Source organism: Microcaecilia unicolor, chromosome 2 (assembly GCF_901765095.1).
Source record: "Microcaecilia unicolor chromosome 2, aMicUni1.1, whole genome shotgun sequence".
NCBI classification, from domain to species: domain Eukaryota; kingdom Metazoa; phylum Chordata; class Amphibia; order Gymnophiona; family Siphonopidae; genus Microcaecilia; species Microcaecilia unicolor.
The window spans coordinates 261,905,042-261,915,223 of NC_044032.1; positions in this window are offsets into that span (position 1 = coordinate 261,905,042).

The following is a 10,182-nucleotide window of genomic DNA, read 5'->3' on the forward strand; positions in this document are numbered from 1 at the left end:
CCTCTTCCCCCCACCTGCTCCGCCACCCAATTTCGGCTAAGGTTCTGAGGATCCATTCCTTCTGCACAGGATTCCTTTGTGCATATCCCACGCATCAAGAACACTGTAAAGCATTATTTAGCAGTATACCAAGCACTACTCAACCTGTATGCTAGTGCCCCCCCATTTTAACTGTGGCCCCCTCAAAATGTCAGGTTTAGATACGCCCCTGGTTTCGGCATAACAATGTTCCTGCATCAGGGGTCGAAAGAAAATCTTGTTAGTAGATGACAGTAGAAGGAATCATTAACTGGTTCTTAATTCTAATGCTCCTCAACCAAGCAATATAAATATAGCTCTGCAGGCAATAGCACTTGATATGCCACACAAACGTTTAATGTGAGCAAGTGCAAAGTGATGCATTTGGAGTTACATGATGCAGGGTTCCACATTAAGAGTCACCAAGCAGGAAAAGGGATCTAGGAGTCAACATTGATGATACGTTGAAACCCTCTGCTCAGTGATAATACGTTGAAACCCTCTGCAGTGGCGGTGGCTAAGAAAGCAAATAGAGTGTTAGGTATTATTAGGAAAGGAATGGAAAACAAAAATTATAATTATAATTGCATCACTCCATGGTGCGACTGCACCTCAAATAGTGTGTGCAATTCTGGTCACCACATCTCAAGAAAGATATAGTGGAATTAGAAAAGGTACAGAGAAGGGCAATGAAAATGATAAAGGTGATGGGACGACTTCCCTATGAGGAAAGGCTAAAGTGGCTAGGGCTCTTCAGCTTGGAGAAAAGATGGCCGAGGGGAGATATGGAGGTCTATAAAATAATGAGTGGAGTGGAACAGGTAGACATGAATTGCTTGTTTACTCTTTCCAAAAATACTAGGACTAGGGGGCACACAATGAAGCTACAAAGTAGTAAATTTAAAATGAATCGGAGAAAATGTTTCTTCACTTGTAATTAAACTCTGCAATTCGTTGCCAGAGAATGTAGTAAAAGCAGTTAGCTTAGCGGGGTTTAAAAAAGGTTTGGCCTGCTTCCTAAAAGAAAAATCCTTAAGCCACTATTAAAATGTACTTGGGGAAAATCCACTGCTTATTTCTAGGATAAGCAGTATAAAATTTGTTGTACTGTTTTGGGATCTTACCAGCTACTTGTAACCTGGCTTGACCACTGTTGGAAACAGGATGTTGGGCTTGATGGACCTTAGGTCTGTCCCAGTACGGCAGTACTTATGTACATGACGCCTTACCCCTGTCATCCAGCACTGCCTGTCTGTCTCTCTCCCCCTGTCATGCAGCAATGCCTGTCTCTTTCTCCCTCTCCCTCCACTCCCTACACCATTCAACAGTGCCCCTACCTAACTCTCTTCCCCCATCTAGCATTATCCCTCTCTATCTCTCTCTTATGCAGTATTTCCCCTCTCTGCTGTCTCTCATTCTTTTCATCCCATAGCTTCTGTCTCTTCCCCCCCCCCCCCCCCCGTATTGCCCCATCTCTCTCTGCCATTCTCTCTCCCTCCCCTCCCACACAGTCTTGCCTTGTTCTCTCTCCCTCTCCACCTCTCCGATCTTTCCCAATTTCTTTCTCTTTCTCCCCTCCCATCCACCCCACCCTACAGCACAGCTTCATTCGTGCCCTCCCTCCCATTGCATCTCTGCTGGGCCTGCGCTGAGCAAAAGTGGCTGGGCCTGGGCCCATCCAGGCCCGCCCGTGGCTACGCCCCTGGCACTAAGAAACCACTACAGAAGACTGTGGGACCTAGCTCTCTGCAGCATCGCTAGTGCTCCCTGTGCCAGTCCCATCTCCTCTGATGTAAACTTCCAGGACTGGCACAGGAAGCACTAGCGATGCTGCAGAGAGCTAGGTCCCACAGTCTTCTGAAGTGGTTTCTTAGTGCCAGGGGCGTAGCCACGGGCGGGTCTGGATGGGCCCAGGCCCAGCCACTTTTGCTCGAGGCCTGCCCTAACTAGCCCCAACCCAACATCCCTCGCTGCCTTTTCTCCCACGGCTCCGGGTCCGGCCGTCCGGGAGCGTTGGCTGCCTCAAATTCTGCTCCTCCCTGCCGCTGCCTCGGTCCCTGCAGCATTCTTTTTTTGGCCCATCGCTGGCAGCGCTGCGATTTCACACAGGCAGGTCCGCTTCCCTCTTCCGCGTCCATCTGGCCCTACATAAACAGGAAGTGCATCAGAGAGGGCCGGATGGACGCGGCAAAGGGGAGCGAAGCTGCCTGTGTGAATTGCAGTGCTGCCGGTGATAGGCCAAAAAAGAATGCTGCAGGGACCGAGGCAGTGGCAGGGAGGAGCAGAATTTGAGGCAGGCAACGCTCCCGGACAGCCAGACCCAGAGCTGCGGGAGAAAAGGCAGCAAGGGTGTTGGGGCAGGATGAATTGGAGGAAGGCAGAAGTGCTGGACTTGGGGGGTGGGGATAGTGCTGCCGGACTTTTGGAGGGAAGGGAGAGAGCTGCTGGATGTGGGAGGAAGAGGAGGAGGGGACTGAATGAAAGGGAGAGAGTTGCTGGTGGGAGGAAAAGGAGGAGGGGATCTGGATGGAATCTTCTGGCCAGGGGAGGGAGAGGAGGAAGGGGCTGGAGAGAAGGGAGAGAGCTGCTGGACATGAGCAAGAGGAGGAGGGGACTGGATGGAAGGGAGAGATCTGGTGGACTTCAGAGCAGGGGCGTATCTGAAATGCGGCAGTAGGGGGGGCAGGGCTAGAGTGAGGGGGCACATAGCCGCTGCCGTCTCCCCCCCCCCCCCCCCCCCCGCCGCCGTCACCTACCTTTGCTGACAGGGGAACCCAACCCCCGCCAGCCGAGGTCCGCTTCCTCCTGCCACTGCCTTTAAAAATATTCCTTTGGCTGGCGGGGGACCCTCCAACCCCCGCCAGGTGAGCCAAGGTCTTTTAAAGTTATTTTTCGTCCTCCGGAGTCCGTGCTGTTCAAAGCTGCTCCTTTCTAAGTCTGACGTCGCTACACATTGGGGTCCCTTGCCAGCAAAGGTAGGTGACGGCGGTAGGGGGGTCCAGGGCGAAATCTGCGGGGGCCCAGGCCCCTGTGGCCCATGCAGATACGCCCCTGCTTCAGAGGAAGAGGGGGCTGGAGTGAAGGAAGACAGCTGCTGGACTGGGAGAAATAGGAGGAGGAGACTGGAAGGAAGGGAGAGAGCTGCTGGAGGAAGAGGAGGAGGGGATCTGGATGGAAGGGAGAGAGCTGCTGGACTTCAGAGGAAGAGGGGGCTGGAGGGAAGGAAGACAGCTGCTGGACTGGGAGAAAGGAGGAGGAGACTGGAAGGAAGGGAGAGAGCTGCTGGAGGAAGAGGAGGAGGGGATCTGGATGGAAGGGAGAGAGCTGCTGGATGTAAGAGGAAGAGGGGGAGGAGAACTGGAGGGAAGGGAGAGAACTGCTGGTACAGCACAAGGAGGGAGGGAAGGGAAATAGAGATACTAGACCAAGGAGATGAAGGAAAAGGGAACAAATACTAAACCTACAGTGTGAGGGAGGAAGGGAGGGTGGGGTGGGTGGGCAGGCAGAGAATCGAGCAACCAAACCAGATACTGGAAAGGGGAGAGAGGGAGAGAAGCTGGATGGGGTAGGGTCAGAGAGGGTAAAGATATATTGGCACTGGGGATGAAGAGAGGGGAGAAGCTGGACAGAGAAATATAAGGACACAGAGAAAGGGAGATACTAAACATGGAGGAAGATAGAGGTACAGAGATGGAACAAGATGGATAGTGGACATGGAGAGAGAGAGAGAGAGAGGAACTATGAAATGGACATGAGACCTTGGTGAGTGAGTTAAGAGAAGTATGTAGAAACCAGAGCCTGGGACCAACATGACTTGAAAAATAAAATGAGCAGACAATAAAAGGTAGAAACAATAATTTTATTTTTCTATTTTGTGACTAGGTATGGCTGGGGCCCAAGGCAGAAATTTGGGAGGGGACACAAAAGCTTACTAACAGGCTGCACCTTCTTCAGCTTCCAGCTGGCCTGGGGTTCTCTCTGGCTAGGGGGCCAAATGCAGTTGCCCTAGTTGTACCTCCCCTAACACTGTCTCTTGCATGTGATTTTGCACAGTATAGGAGAAAATGCATCTCTTTGTATTTCTCTGTGCTGTGCTAAATGCAAGGTCTGGCCTCTTGGGATTTTGATTTAATTTGTTTATGGTTTGTGGTCACTTATTCTGTATTTGTGTTATTATTATTATTATTATTATTAGCATTTGTATAGCGCTACCAGACGCATGCATAGCTGAACACCTGACCAAAGTATTCTGTGAGCATCAATTTTCTATGTAGTATTCTATAGTACTTTGGCTTCTTCAGTTTTCTTGATAGATGTATTGATATTTTAGGTCCCCACTGTAATATTTAGGGCGTATTTAAGGGAAGTCTATGTGTGTTGGTGGATCGTGGCTCAGTGGAGGATGGAGAGTGCACCCTCTTATATTTCCCCTAGATCTCAATGTGGCCTGCAGCCACAGAGGCCAGCACTGCTACTCCCATTGAAGTTATTGGGATTGGGGTAGGTGTGCGATAGGAGTAGGGGCGTGGGCAGGGCATATCAGTGGTAGGTGTTTCTCTAGTGCCCATCCACCCAACCTGTTGGCCCACCCAAAAATTGCCTTCTGGCTACGCCACTGCTTAGTGCAGGCCCAGTGGAAGTTCTATGGGAGGGAGAGAACGAACGAAACTGTGCTGCAGGGCCGGGGTGGATGGGAAGGGAGAGGAGCAGATCCGGCAGGCAGGGAAGTTGCATTTCAAACCTCTTATAAGGGGTACATATGTGTCATTCCCAATGACTGCATTGGTTACGTTTTGATTGTAAACCAACCTGGACCCTTTTTGTTGGGACCAAGTGGTTACTAAGGTTTGTTGTATTAGATTGTATAGTCATCCCAGTAGATGGCTGCATGAGTGTGGGACTCCTGTTTATCCAATCATTTCAAGCCACTGATATCAGCAATTTTCCCACAGAGCCAGAGTGATCTGATGGTTTGTTTGTTTTTAGCACAGAAGGGAGTGTATAGGAGTGGAAAGTGTTCATTTCTGCCCTAATCAGCGCAGCTACACTACTGCGAGCTAAGTAACACAGAATTACCGTGTGAGCCCTTACCTCTACAAAATAGGTATCAGTAAGTGTTAATGCGGTCATTTTTTTAATGGTCATGCGCTAATGGGCATTTAATTCAAAAACAGGAAAATTGGCCATTTTACAGTTGCTGTAAAAATGGCCTTAGTGCATGGGAAAACCCCGCATAAGGGCATGGTAAGGCCACTTCCTACAGCAACTTAGTAAAAGGACCCCTTAGTCATGAAGTAGAATAATAAAAAAAATCTTATTTCTCTCTCTCAATCTCCACAGCATACTGGAAGGATCCTGGAGGAAATTCTTATTTCAGTACCACAAAAAACGGCCCATTTCCAAAAGGAGGCAGCGCTAACCAAGAGCTAGTGAGCATCACTCCTGTCTGTTTCCCCCTAAATCACCAGGGGCCAGCAAAGGTACGCCCTGGGCCTTGGGGTGCTTACAGATGTGGCAGGGCTCGGGATGGGATGCAGCTGTGGGCCGCAGTTTGGACAGCCTTGGCATAGAACCACTGGCACAATGCTCCCCCCCAAGAGTGTTCCCAGTGGTCAGGTCCTCAGGTTAATAAAATACTGTCAAGTGAAATTTTAGGAGGATTGTGGGGAAAGGAGGAACAAGGTGAACTCCTGTATCTCTGGCAGTGAGGAGAATTTGGAAGGAATTGTAAGAGTGTTTGGAGCGAGAGAACAGGAGGAGCTGCTGCTCAGTTCCTTGGTGCATCTGGGGGAAGACATCAGCTCAAGCTGCAGATTGTAAGCTCTTTGAGCAGGGACTGTCTTTCTTCTATGTTTGTGCAGCGCTGCGTACGCTTGTAGCGCTATAAAAATGCTAAATAGTAGTAGTACTGTGAACCAAAAGTTAACTGAACACTGGTTGATATTCAGACCGGTGCCCAATTAACCTCACTGCTTAAAGTTAGGACAGCTTAACTATGCAGTTAGTGGACTGAACACTGTTGACTTGCTAGGTCACCCCTCCTCCCTAAATCCGCCCCTAGCTCGCCCTTAACCTTGCCAGTTAGGGTTTAAAAAAGGTTTGGACAAATTCCTGGAGGAAAAGTCCATAATCTACTATTGAGACAGACATGGGAAGCAACTGCTTGCCCTGGGATTTGTAGTATAGTGTGTTGCCATGATTTGGGTTTCTGCCAAGTACTTGTAACCTGGCCTGGCCACTGTTTGGAAAACAGGATACTGGGCTAGATGGACCATTGGTCTGACCCAGTATGGCTACTCTAATGTTCTTATGAAAGGCCATTTAGAGGGGATATTCAGCAAAATTGTCCGGTTAAGTGCCACTGAATATCCCCAGAAAAGAGATTTAAATGGCTAGGAGCCTCTCTTGGCTGTTTAAATTGCTTTGAAAATTGGACCTAAGAATTATAGTATCATTTATAAACAAAATGCAGTTGATGTGATTGTTCTTATACCCTGCAGCGATACACAGGGAACATTTCCAAAAGAAGCAAGGGGGGAGGGGGGGAAAACCTTGACTTTTTTTGTGGTTTCTTTTAATTTTATTTTTTTCTTTTCAAAGCATTTCTAGGGTTCCAAATTAGCTTTTGTAGCTATAATTCTAGAGCATGCTTGTCCAAGTTCAGTCTTCAAGGGCCACAAAAAGACCAAATTTTCAGAAATCCCTAATGAATATGCATCTTCTACCTCAAGTAACTATTACACAAATGTTTTTCAATGTATGTAACACCTTTATTATAATCACAATTTATTATCTTCTTACACAATTATAAAATACTGCAAACCTCACATTCATTCACTTATGCCTTGCATACTCATACAACCAGATGGACTAATCTCCTAGTCGTGCTTTTTGTTCTATACATCAACATCACTGTTTTTACTTTTTATACCCAATTACAAACACAGTTTCCTCTGTTATCTTGCTATACATTGCAGCAGATTCCACAATATACTGCTTTCAATATTACCTCAAGCAATGTTCAACTCCATAGTCTGTCAATTCTCTGAAAACAGCAAAAGTTCAAATACGGCTCTGGCAAACAATGACCAATATTATTTTCATGGTTGATGTCACACTTATCTGAAGTAATTTTGTCTCTCAGTTCTTGTTTTTCATATACCAGGCGATCCGTCCATCCCTCATTCAAATATGTATAAAACGCAGGGCCACTGAGAGACTGGCCCCCCCCCCCCCCCCCCCCCCCCGTCCGCCACCAGGCTGGGCACCCTGCATTGAAATCACAGCGTCTCTCACCTCCATGTGAAAGCACTGCAGGCAGCGGTGGATCGCCTCTCTTTGGGCCTCCTTCTCTCCCTGTGTCCCGCCCTTGCGGACGTTACGTCAGATGAGGGCGGGACAGCAGGGAGGGAAGGGGGCCCGAAGGGAGGCGATCTGCTGCTGCTGCTGCCTGCAGCGCTTTCACACGGAGGTGAGAGGCGCTGTGATTTCAATGCAGGGGGCCCGGCCCGGTGGCAGACAGTCGACGACGGAGGGCGGGTGGGACTGCGATGCCGGGCCCCCCTTGGAGGCCCAGGCCTGGGGAATTTTGTCCCCCCTGCCCCCCCTCTCGGCAGCCCTGCTAAAACGTGCCTTATACACTTCCTCAACAACCTTTTTAAATCATTCCTTTTATTTCGCACTGTTTCAGTTCCCAACTTCCAATGTGTGGTTAATCTCGCCAAGGCCCTACACAAATTTGTGTTTCGCTGATAGCGTCATCAGGGGCTTCGACTATAAATGGAACATTAGGCAATAAAGGAATGTAATTATACCCCCAATTTTCCATCTAATCAAAACATTTTCTTACCTCTTAAATATTTAAATATACCTTATAATCAATATATATAAAAGGCGAGTGTCGTACTCACTCGCAAATGCGCAGTAGAGACCTTCTCTGCCCCGCCCCCGCGTCAATACGTGATGACGGGGGTGGAACACAGAGGGTCTATACTGTGCATTTCTGAGGGAGGGACACCGCCGTCTAACGCTCCCCCCACCCGAGTCGCCGCCGCCACCCACCTTCTACCCGGTCGGGCCCTCGCTTCACTATTGAAACAGCGAGGGTCCGGGAACGCAGCACTGAGCTCTGCTGAGCTGCCGACATCGCCCTTCCTTCTTCTCTGCCTCTGTCCCGCCCTCGACGACGTTACGTCACACGAGGGCGGGACAGGCAGAGAAGAAGAACGAAGGCCGACGTCGGCAACTCAGCAGAGCTCAGTGCTGCGTTCCCGGACCCTCGCTGTTTCAATAGCGGAGCGAGGGCCCGGCCGGGTGGAAGGTGGGTGGTGACGGCTCGTGGGGGGGCGCGAATTCGGAGGGGGAGGGGCAGCGGCGAACTCAACGGCGGGGGCGGGCCTTTCAACCCCCCCTTCCTATAATAGCCCGTTTTTACGGGCTCAAAGGCTAGTCTTATTCATATACAATTCTACGGCTTCTGCCAGGATGGAACACATGCTGATAGCCAGATCAATAGCGCCCGATTCCTCTCCAGATGCCACGCATGCGCAAACCAGTTTCTCTTCTAACCTACGTGGACCCATATTCATTTTTATATAACTGCCCACTCTACTTCCTTGTTCAGCCCCTTCGGTGTTACTGTACCCCATTTGTAAATCATCCTTTGTTTAATCTGCATCATTTTCTGTAGAACATTACCTCCTTTGTGCAAATCTAACTGTACCAATACTAGAAATTTTATATCTACCAAATTATGATTTGCTGTAATCCAGTGTTCTACTAACGGGATTTCTAACTTCTGTAACTTTGTTACTAAGGAGTTGAGCAAGTCTATACTTCACTTTTTTTTTTTTTTACTGTTTGTCCTATATAGAACAAGCCACAAGGACATCTTGTGGCATAAATTACAAATGAGGATTCACAGTCTGTTCTTGTTTTCAAATAAAACCTCCTATAGCTCTTTTGATTAGGGATTTCTATAGACTGGGTTTCAATTGCATGAGAACAGTATTTACAGCCCCTACATCTATAATGTCCCGCCTGTTCCAAATTACGGGTGACTTTATATTGTTTTACTCTTTCTCCCAAGAACTGCCCATGTCGATATGTGAATCGGGGAGACTCCCGAAATATTGGGTGGATGCCTAACATCGGCCAATGTTGACGAATTATTTGCGTTACTTGCTTAGTATATGGAACATAAGGGAGATTGCATGACATTCTTAACTCCCCTGTATCAATGCCCTTATGAAACAGCCATTGTCGTTGTGTATTATATGCTCGTTTAAAGGCCTTATGGATAACCTTGGCAGGATATCCGCGTTGTTTAAACCTCTGTTTCATTTGCAACGTTTGTTGTATATTGTCCTCCTGCGAGCAAATTCATAAAAATTGGCCAACAGGAATTCCATTCTTTATTGGAACAGGATGATGACTAGTGTAGTGTAGTAATGTGTTTCTATCTGTGGGCTTGCGAAACACTTTAGTTATAAACTCTCCCTTTTTATATTGTATCAATACATCCAAAAATTCTATCTGATTGCCGCCTATATGGGAGCAAAACTGAATATTAGCATCACACTTATTTAAATATTGAAAGAATTCTTCTAACTGTTGTGTATCTCCCTCCCAAATAGGCAGCACATCATCTATGTACCTTTTCCGTAGAGATATATGAGGCATAAACTTACTACCATACACATATTTGGTTTCAAACCTGGCCATATATAGACAAGCCACCGTGGCTCCCATGGCTGCTCCCTTGGTTTGTAAATAGTACACTTGTTCAAACTCAAAACAATTGTTTGTTATCACTTTCCTAGCAATCTGATTCACGAAATCATTTAAATGCATGGAATACTCCATCTTATTTAACTGTTTTTCTATGGCATCTAATGCTGCCTTCTGAGGGATGTTAGTATATAAAGATGTTACATCAAGTGTTACTAATTTTATATCCCTGCTTGTCTCCTTGCCCATAAGATCCAACATGTGTAATAAATGAGTAGAGTCTCTAATAGATGAGCTGATCTTAGGTATTGCTGTGTTCAGGTGGAAATCTTAGTATTGTGATAGAGGTCCATCAATGAACCCCTACCATTTACAATAGGTCGCGCAGGGGGGGGGTCGTGATGGAGTTTTCTTTTTGGAATCTTTGGTAGAAAA